The sequence below is a fragment of the Zea mays genome, chromosome 4 (genome assembly GCF_902167145.1).
Source record: "Zea mays cultivar B73 chromosome 4, Zm-B73-REFERENCE-NAM-5.0, whole genome shotgun sequence".
In the NCBI taxonomy this organism is placed as follows: Eukaryota; Viridiplantae; Streptophyta; class Magnoliopsida; order Poales; family Poaceae; genus Zea; species Zea mays.
Genome location: NC_050099.1, coordinates 212,507,392 through 212,514,843, shown reverse-complemented (window position 1 = coordinate 212,514,843; position 7,452 = coordinate 212,507,392). Strand labels below are relative to the sequence as shown.

General features: G+C 41.6%; 1 long non-coding RNA gene across 7 annotated transcripts; it reads left to right on the top strand.

Annotated features, from left to right (window-relative positions):
- The first annotated feature begins 344 nt into the window (after positions 1-344).
- Positions 345-6,029, top strand: LOC103654568 (uncharacterized). 7 transcript variants are annotated; one of them, XR_002750557.1, is made up of 6 exons: positions 345-718; positions 1,940-2,684; positions 2,772-2,848; positions 3,414-3,600; positions 4,312-4,435; positions 5,666-6,029. It is a non-coding gene; the product is annotated as an uncharacterized lncRNA (long non-coding RNA). The 7 variants fall into 7 exon arrangements; XR_002269291.2 differs by having other exon boundaries at positions 1,940-1,999; positions 2,772-3,600; XR_566184.3 differs by having other exon boundaries at positions 2,772-3,600.
- Positions 6,030-7,452: the final 1,423 nt, after the last annotated feature.

Sequence of the window (7,452 nt, the reverse complement as noted above, 5' to 3'; positions counted from 1 at the left end):
ATCTACTCCTCTGCCCGCCATCCATGGAATTATTGTATCGCGCCGTGGATCCGCGCAATGGAAGGTCGTCTGTATCGCGCCCGCGCCGTCCAAATCTGTCGCGGACCTCCTCTCTCCATTACTGGAAGGTCTGCCATCCATGGAAGGTGCACCATCTACTCCTCTGCCCGGCATCCATGGAATTCTTGTACCACACCGTGGATCCGTGCAATGGAAGGTCGTCTGTACCGCTCGCTGCCCACCCCTACCGGAAATCCCATCCCGCCGCCCCACCCCACCGGTAGAGACAATGTGCGATGCCTCCCTCTAAAGCCGTCCACCTCCCCTCCCCCTTGCACCGCACACACACCCCTGCACCAACGCCATTTTCGTGCCTGGATAGATCGTAGATCTATGAGGTAGCATCGAATGGCTCCCCCGTAGGAAGGGTAGAGCCTCCGTGTGGCGGCCTCCAGATCGCAACTCCGGTTCTTCTTCCCACCCCGCAGTGAGACCCGCCCCAACCCCTTTCTTCTCCCTCTCTATCCATCCTCGACCCCTCTCTCGTAATAAGGAAGGACAGAGCTCAACCAAGGCGCTCCCCTCACCAGGCGCATCGACGGACCGAATTTTGGTGAAGAGAATGCTTGGAGCACCTCTATCCCCTCCACGATGGAGGCCAGGTACACGACAATCGTGCCAGGGAACAACACCGATTTGACGCCGTTTTGGAGGTGAGGTAGGGGTGATTTCGAATGCTTCAAGGATTTCATGACTGGTTTGTGTTGATCTAATTCATTCTTGGTCGTTTTCGTTTTCAAAGGATCTACGCCCTCGTGGCATGCTTGGTGGTCGGACTTTCCCTCACCTCTATCCCCTCTAGGCCTCCGTGATGGAGGCTGGGTACTCAGCGGCCATGGCCTGATTCGCCGCTCGCGTGACCGGGGACGCCGATGTACTAAGGGTGGTTGTGGGTTGATCTCTGCAACACCAACATCAAGCCCGCCTCTTCTCCGTCCCCGTCCCCCCACGTCTATCGTGCTCCTCGCCCTCCTAACGCCGTCCTCTCCATCTAGCGCCACAGCCGATGCACGCCTCCGGGCTCACGCCGCGCCAAGCCCGTGGGGAGGCAGATCTCGCCCATAGGCCGCAGATCTCCTTCCAAACTAGGAGGCAACAACCTGGCAAGGGGCGACCTTGCATGGTAGGCAGACCCCTTCCACAAAGGACACAATTTCACCCCCTTCCATATATTGGCGGCCATGGCATGCACTACGCCCCCTTCCTCGCCCTCATTCCAAATTCAGCCCTCCACTGCGCATGCACCCACCTCAATCGACTACTATTGTCTGCATCGGCAGTGCTATTGTTCTGGTTGGTTCGAACTTGAGGAGGTGCGCAGAGGTGGTGGTGAGTTTGTTGTTCATTTTTCTGTAGTAAGTCAAAGGGCCACTGTGGCTGGATTTCAAAGTCGCATCACTGAACTACTAGGTGCACAAGGGCATTTTCTAAAATCTGTGAGATCAGGTTTTTTCCCTCTCCTGTATTGAGTGCTTGCCCATTCGGTCAGATTGGTTCGAGCACATCTAATTTGGTCTCGGTCTCTCGGAGGAGTATAGTGGCACAAATTTCATGCCCTTTTGCTCCTCTACTTTTTCTTGAAAATGTGGCTTGATTATGTCAGAGTGGTTCTAGATTTGTTCATTGGGCAAGATTGGCCTGGTTTTCTAAAATGACCCCATGATTTTAAGTGTCAAGATCTTTAATGCTTTTGTATATGAGTCAAGTAATTGCCATGTATCTCTTCTGTATTTGGTCATGGATTGGATCCTGTAATGTTTATAGTGTTCCATTTTGTTGATCCAAGCCACCAATGGAGTAAAAACTAGAGAATTTTTTCCCAATTGGTTATATGTATCAGTTTTCTTGTTTCTGTGCTGAGATGCTGGTGAACCTGTAGGTGCCTGAGTCATTTTGGGGCATTCAAATCGTAGAGCTCTGTTGGGGTGAATCCAGTGATGTGAGTACCTTTTAAACTATCATGGTATGGTTTATATTCTCTATCGAAAACTCACATTTTTGTGCTATTTTGCTTGATGCTTGGAAGAATCTGTTGTTTGGTTTATCTATTGTATACATTCATGTGTTATTCTGCTAGATGCTTGGAAGAAGCCATCTATGGAATTGTTTGAAATGATTTGAGCATTTAATCCCTTATCTTTGAATAGATGACATAATTGGAGAATCTGTCCATATATCTATGCGATGTTCTGTATTTACTACAAGCACCATTATAGGATAATAGTGTTCTTCCATAGTCCCTTGCATCGGTTGGGCTTTAATTTCAATAGTCTTGCATCGGTTGGTATTTAATAGTCTTGCATCGGTTGGGCTTTTTCTGAAGCGCTAATAGTGTTCTTCCATAGTCCCTTGTCCTTATGTCCTTTGTGGAAGGTCGAGGATATTTTAGGTTCAAACCATGTATAATTTCATTTCTGCCCCAATTAGGTGGCTACAACTTACCTGCGTAGACAAAATATAAGTATGTGCAATAATATAGCTAGCAGAGTCGATCTTCCCTATGCTATAGAGCATGTAAATTACTTATAATTTGTCTAACAAAAACTGACCCAATCCTAGAAATAGGGATGGCAAACAGTAGGACTAGAATTCAGCTGCAAAATGCCAGGGACCATATAAGTCAGGTAATAACTACCAGGAAAGTGAAGCTATCTATTTCTAGCTGCACACTATATAGCTGACCAGTGCATTTCTGACTTTGTATGCTTTAGGATTTCCTCTTCTTGGACCTACTGAAGCAGGTAAAGGTGCTTTTTCTAGAACAACATTTCATCTTCCCATCAGTGAGGTTAGTTGTCCTCTAAAAATTTTAGTTTTTATCCCTGCTATCAAAGGTTTAACATGCCTTGTTATTATGTCATACCATGATGAAATTAAACCCATGATAAAATTAAAAACCATGTACACGGATCATAGAAACCCACTAACAGAATTATAGAAACCACATAAGCAGAATAGAAAACGGTTCTCTGAAAATGAAGAACATTATTGTTGTGTTCTAAATCAGGATTTGGTGTTACACCAGGTGTTCGACGCGATTCCTTGCATTATTTTTCAGTTGTAACATACCACAAGATTATGTGGTTTTGGGATTATTTATTTCTCAGGAACAGTTTATTAATTAGTTTCATTTTATTCTTATCAGCATGCTCTCTCTCATGAGACATTGATTAGTGTATTATGTATTCTGGATGATGTGTGTTGTGCCATACCATGTATTTGTTCTGAAGAACAATTAATTCATTAGCTATTTGGGCTATTATGTCTAGAATATGGTTGCTTAGATCTTCCAACTTATAGTGTGTTTGTAGCTTCTGTAGAAATATATTCAATGTGTGTTCACATATTTTTAGAGATTTGGACACCTTACAAAGGATAAGGATTACGAGGATCCACCAGACTCTGCATCGGCGTGCCCACGCGCCAGATGGCCATTGAGGAACACTACCGATGCAGGCGCCATCTTTGGTAGCTGAGGACAAATTAAAGTTTGCCTTCCTGTGAATTTTCTACCTTTTCCAAATTTAAAGTCATTAAGAGGTTAGTGCCCTATTCCATCTTGGCAGTACCTGCCTTACAATTTGAGCCCAAAATTTTGTTAAAGAAATGCACATGTGTGAAGCTTCAGTTCTGCTTCAGTTATGGTAATCTGCAAAAGCTATTTAGGGTCAATCCTTGTTGCAGATTGAGATATGATCCTCCCTTTAATTCAAGCCTGACATCAACTGTATTTTCTTGGCCATCGTTCTGTTGAACATCATGTCTTGATTTATAGAGCCGAAAGCGATGTCTCACTGCATTTTTTTGGTTTTATATTTTGAGATATTGATGATTTGGTCTGTAATTCTATGATTTCAGGTGGGGTCTGAAACCAAATATTTAGCTGTTATGAATGCTTGTATTATTTCTTATCTCAGATTAGCTCTTTATCACGTTTTAAAAGCATATGGCAGTATTAGGAAGTTGGGCGTTTGATTGGTTTCGCTGTGAGGATCTGTACATGCTTTCGACGCATAATTTTCTCTCTTTTTTCTACTTTTTTGTTTTTTCTCTGGTTCTTTTTTCAGTTTACTTTGTTGGATCTTATTCTTTCCTCTAGAGTTCAGAACCGTTGCATCTCCTAGCAGGCTACACTCACAAAGTGATCACTAGATTGTTCGATGACTGTTCAGTGACTGCTTCTCTTCCCAGATTTATGTGGTACTGGATGGGAATGGATGTTTCTAACAGTCTGTTAACCCTCCTCTTCAGTTCAAGATTGTGATGATTTGTAGTACTGAATTGGAGGCTTTTATCCCCTGCAATTTATGTGGTACAAGTAAGGGTGTTGTGTGAGAAGGCAAAGGAGATTCTAATGGAGGAAAGAAATGTTCAGGTTTGCTATTTTGATCACTTTGACTTAAAATTATCAGCAATTCCATTCTATGACCATTTGAGATATCATCTTGTTTGGGTCCGCTTAACATTTCTTCATGTCTAGCATAAGTTTTGACCTGACCCAGTTAACAATTAAAAAATGGTCCAAATCCTCAGCTGACATTCCACGCGGCCTTGCACAAGCTAAATGACACCTTATACTGCATCTTCATTCCCACACATCATCTTCAAGGTTCGATGAAGGATTCCTGAACCCACCTTTTCTTAAGTTTTTTTAATAAAGCATCATGGTGGTGGGAACGAAACACATTCTGAACCTTGTATCATGTAGCATACATGTCAACAACATGCTAATGTGGAGTCTAAATGCGCCATGGTTTAACTTGAATCAGGAACATTTCATGTCATAGCTCTCAGTTAGCGATTACTTGTAGCTTATTTGTAGCTTATTTTCTGCTAGAGAGTCTGTAGCTTATTTGTTCACAACACTATTTGAAGAGTTCAGTGAAACAAACTCCAGGCAAGAGGTAGCACTTGGCTTGGCTTCCAACATTTCTGGTCATCATGATTCACATGCTCTATATATGCCGATGGCATGGTATAATCTTTGTGATTTCTGAAATATTCAATCTTGTAACAGTTTCAGACACTTTGGTGGTTTAAGTGCAAATACATAACAAAATGAAATGTACTCTATGAATTAGTATTGAATGACGATGTCAGGTCCAGCATATATAGGAATTATACATTAAAAAGGATGTTATTAAACTCATAGTATGTTTGTATGATGCTGGGAATGTAGTTCTTATAGTATGGGTACAAGAGTGTTGGAACTGATGATGAAGTGATGTCGTCAACCGATTACAGTTGAGAAACTTAGTGTCATCTGATTTCTGGTCATGACATAGGTTATGTTTATATCCCACAGAAGCAGAGAAGCAAGTCTCATGGTATGTTCTATGTCCAGGTAGCATAACCTTGAGACGGGTCCTTTAGTTGTGATCTGAATTTGATTTCAGACTTTCAGTGAGTGGTAGCTTTTCTTTGTTTCTAGCAGATGGCAAAAACCATGGAAGGACGAGATTTCTTAAGTGTCAAGCCAAAGAAATTTAGTCAATGAATTTTCTTGCACATGGAATTGCTTATCTCTGATTGCAAATTATCTGTTCTGTTTTGTGTATTTTATCTGTTCACCATTTTCTAATAGTTCATCCCTTCTTTTTTGCAGTTTGTGGGTAGATGTGGATCATAATCAGCTACTCTATCTGTAGCAGTGCGAGTATTTCCAACACCAACACCGACGATACAGAGCCCGGGGGAAGTAGCAAGATTTTGAGCTCCTACAGTTAGACAGCCGCCAGACCCAGTCACGACGACTGATGTTGGAAACCAGCGGCGCGCCTACTTCAGTTGAGTGCAAAGCTACCAACATCTGATCCATGCTTTTGGGTTCTTTGTATCTGTATCTATCAATTCATTAAGTGCAGACAATCCATGTTTCTGCCACCAAATGGGGCATATTTTCCCTCTGGTCCAGTTTTAACTTGAGAACAATTGAACAAATGTCCAATGTGATGTCTGATTTCTCAACATTGTCTTTCCCAAATGTAAAGAAAATATGTATGATAGCGCACTAATCATCCTTCTGACAGTTGGATGACTGCAATGTTCATATGGCAGTAGGTCCTAGCCAGTACTAGAAGCATTCATAATCTGAGCTCGCATTGGTGCACACGAGCTATCCAATCTTACACAGAGCAGCCTTATTGTGGTCCTTGTAACTTATGACCTATCAAAATTTGTATCCATGTCTTTTGACAGGTCATAAGATACAAGACCACAGTAAGGCTGCTCTGTGCAAGATTGGATAGCTCGTGTGCACCAATGCGAGATCAGATCACCTTCAAATAATAAATTCTCAAATAATGCCAAAATATCTTAGTAAGTGTTGATCGAAGTCTCTATTTTCATCGTCATCGTGCGTCAAGCACGAAAAATAAGGTAAGATGTGTTTAAATCATGTTTGTTGGCTCCATATCTACACCCGTCTAGCCAACACACACATGTTTTTTTGTTTTATATACTGTAAAAAATTAGTCTGTATCGAGATTAGCCTGTCATGCTGTAAATAAGGCCCAAACACGACACAATGATCGGACCAGACCGGCACAAACCCCATCGACAATTGTTAATCACGTTCTAACTATAAAAACTAAATATTTTTGCAAGATGTTTTTTTATCATATTCTCATTGTAGTATAATTTGATTTTTATCAGTTTAGTGTTGTATTAATTGTTCACAAAGAATTTATGAGATACTAAGGTCGATAATATCATGTCGTAGTTTTGCTAACCCGTAAGTTAAATAGAGAACATAGCTTTTTAGGTCAAAACTGACGTAGTATTAAAATGTGTGGAGCTTAGACACTAACCGGCTGATTGGTTCCCTGTGTCTGTGGCTACGCGCTCGCCCGAGCCTCACTGGTCGGATACAGGCGTTTTGGCGGTACGAGCGGATGCAGGCAATTAGCCTTCAAATGGCTTGTTTTGCATTGGCTCGTGCAGCCCACGCCTTCGATGTGCAGGCAACCAAACATACGCTCAGGTAAAGTCAATGCATGCAGTGATCCAGGACAAAACGATGCGACCAACCAATCATACGATAAGTTTATCGTAAATTTAAATGTAAGCTATTAAAATGAGTAGGACTCAGACACTAGAATTATTTCTTTCGTGATTAAAGTTAGTAGATTATATTATTTTGAGCATACCCCTTTTAATGGTATTGTATATTACATGACATTGTATATAATACAATCAAGAGCAAATTCAGATACTATGTTGTTCCAAACTACTATATTCGGTAGATTATGTTTGCAAATCTAAGATTCTAGAGACAACTCACGTAAACAAACAGAGACTTATCGATATTGTAAAAATGATTAGATTAGTGTACGGTTGTCGACACATTTGTCTCACATTAAAAATTCTATATTGACACTTTAGAAATAATTT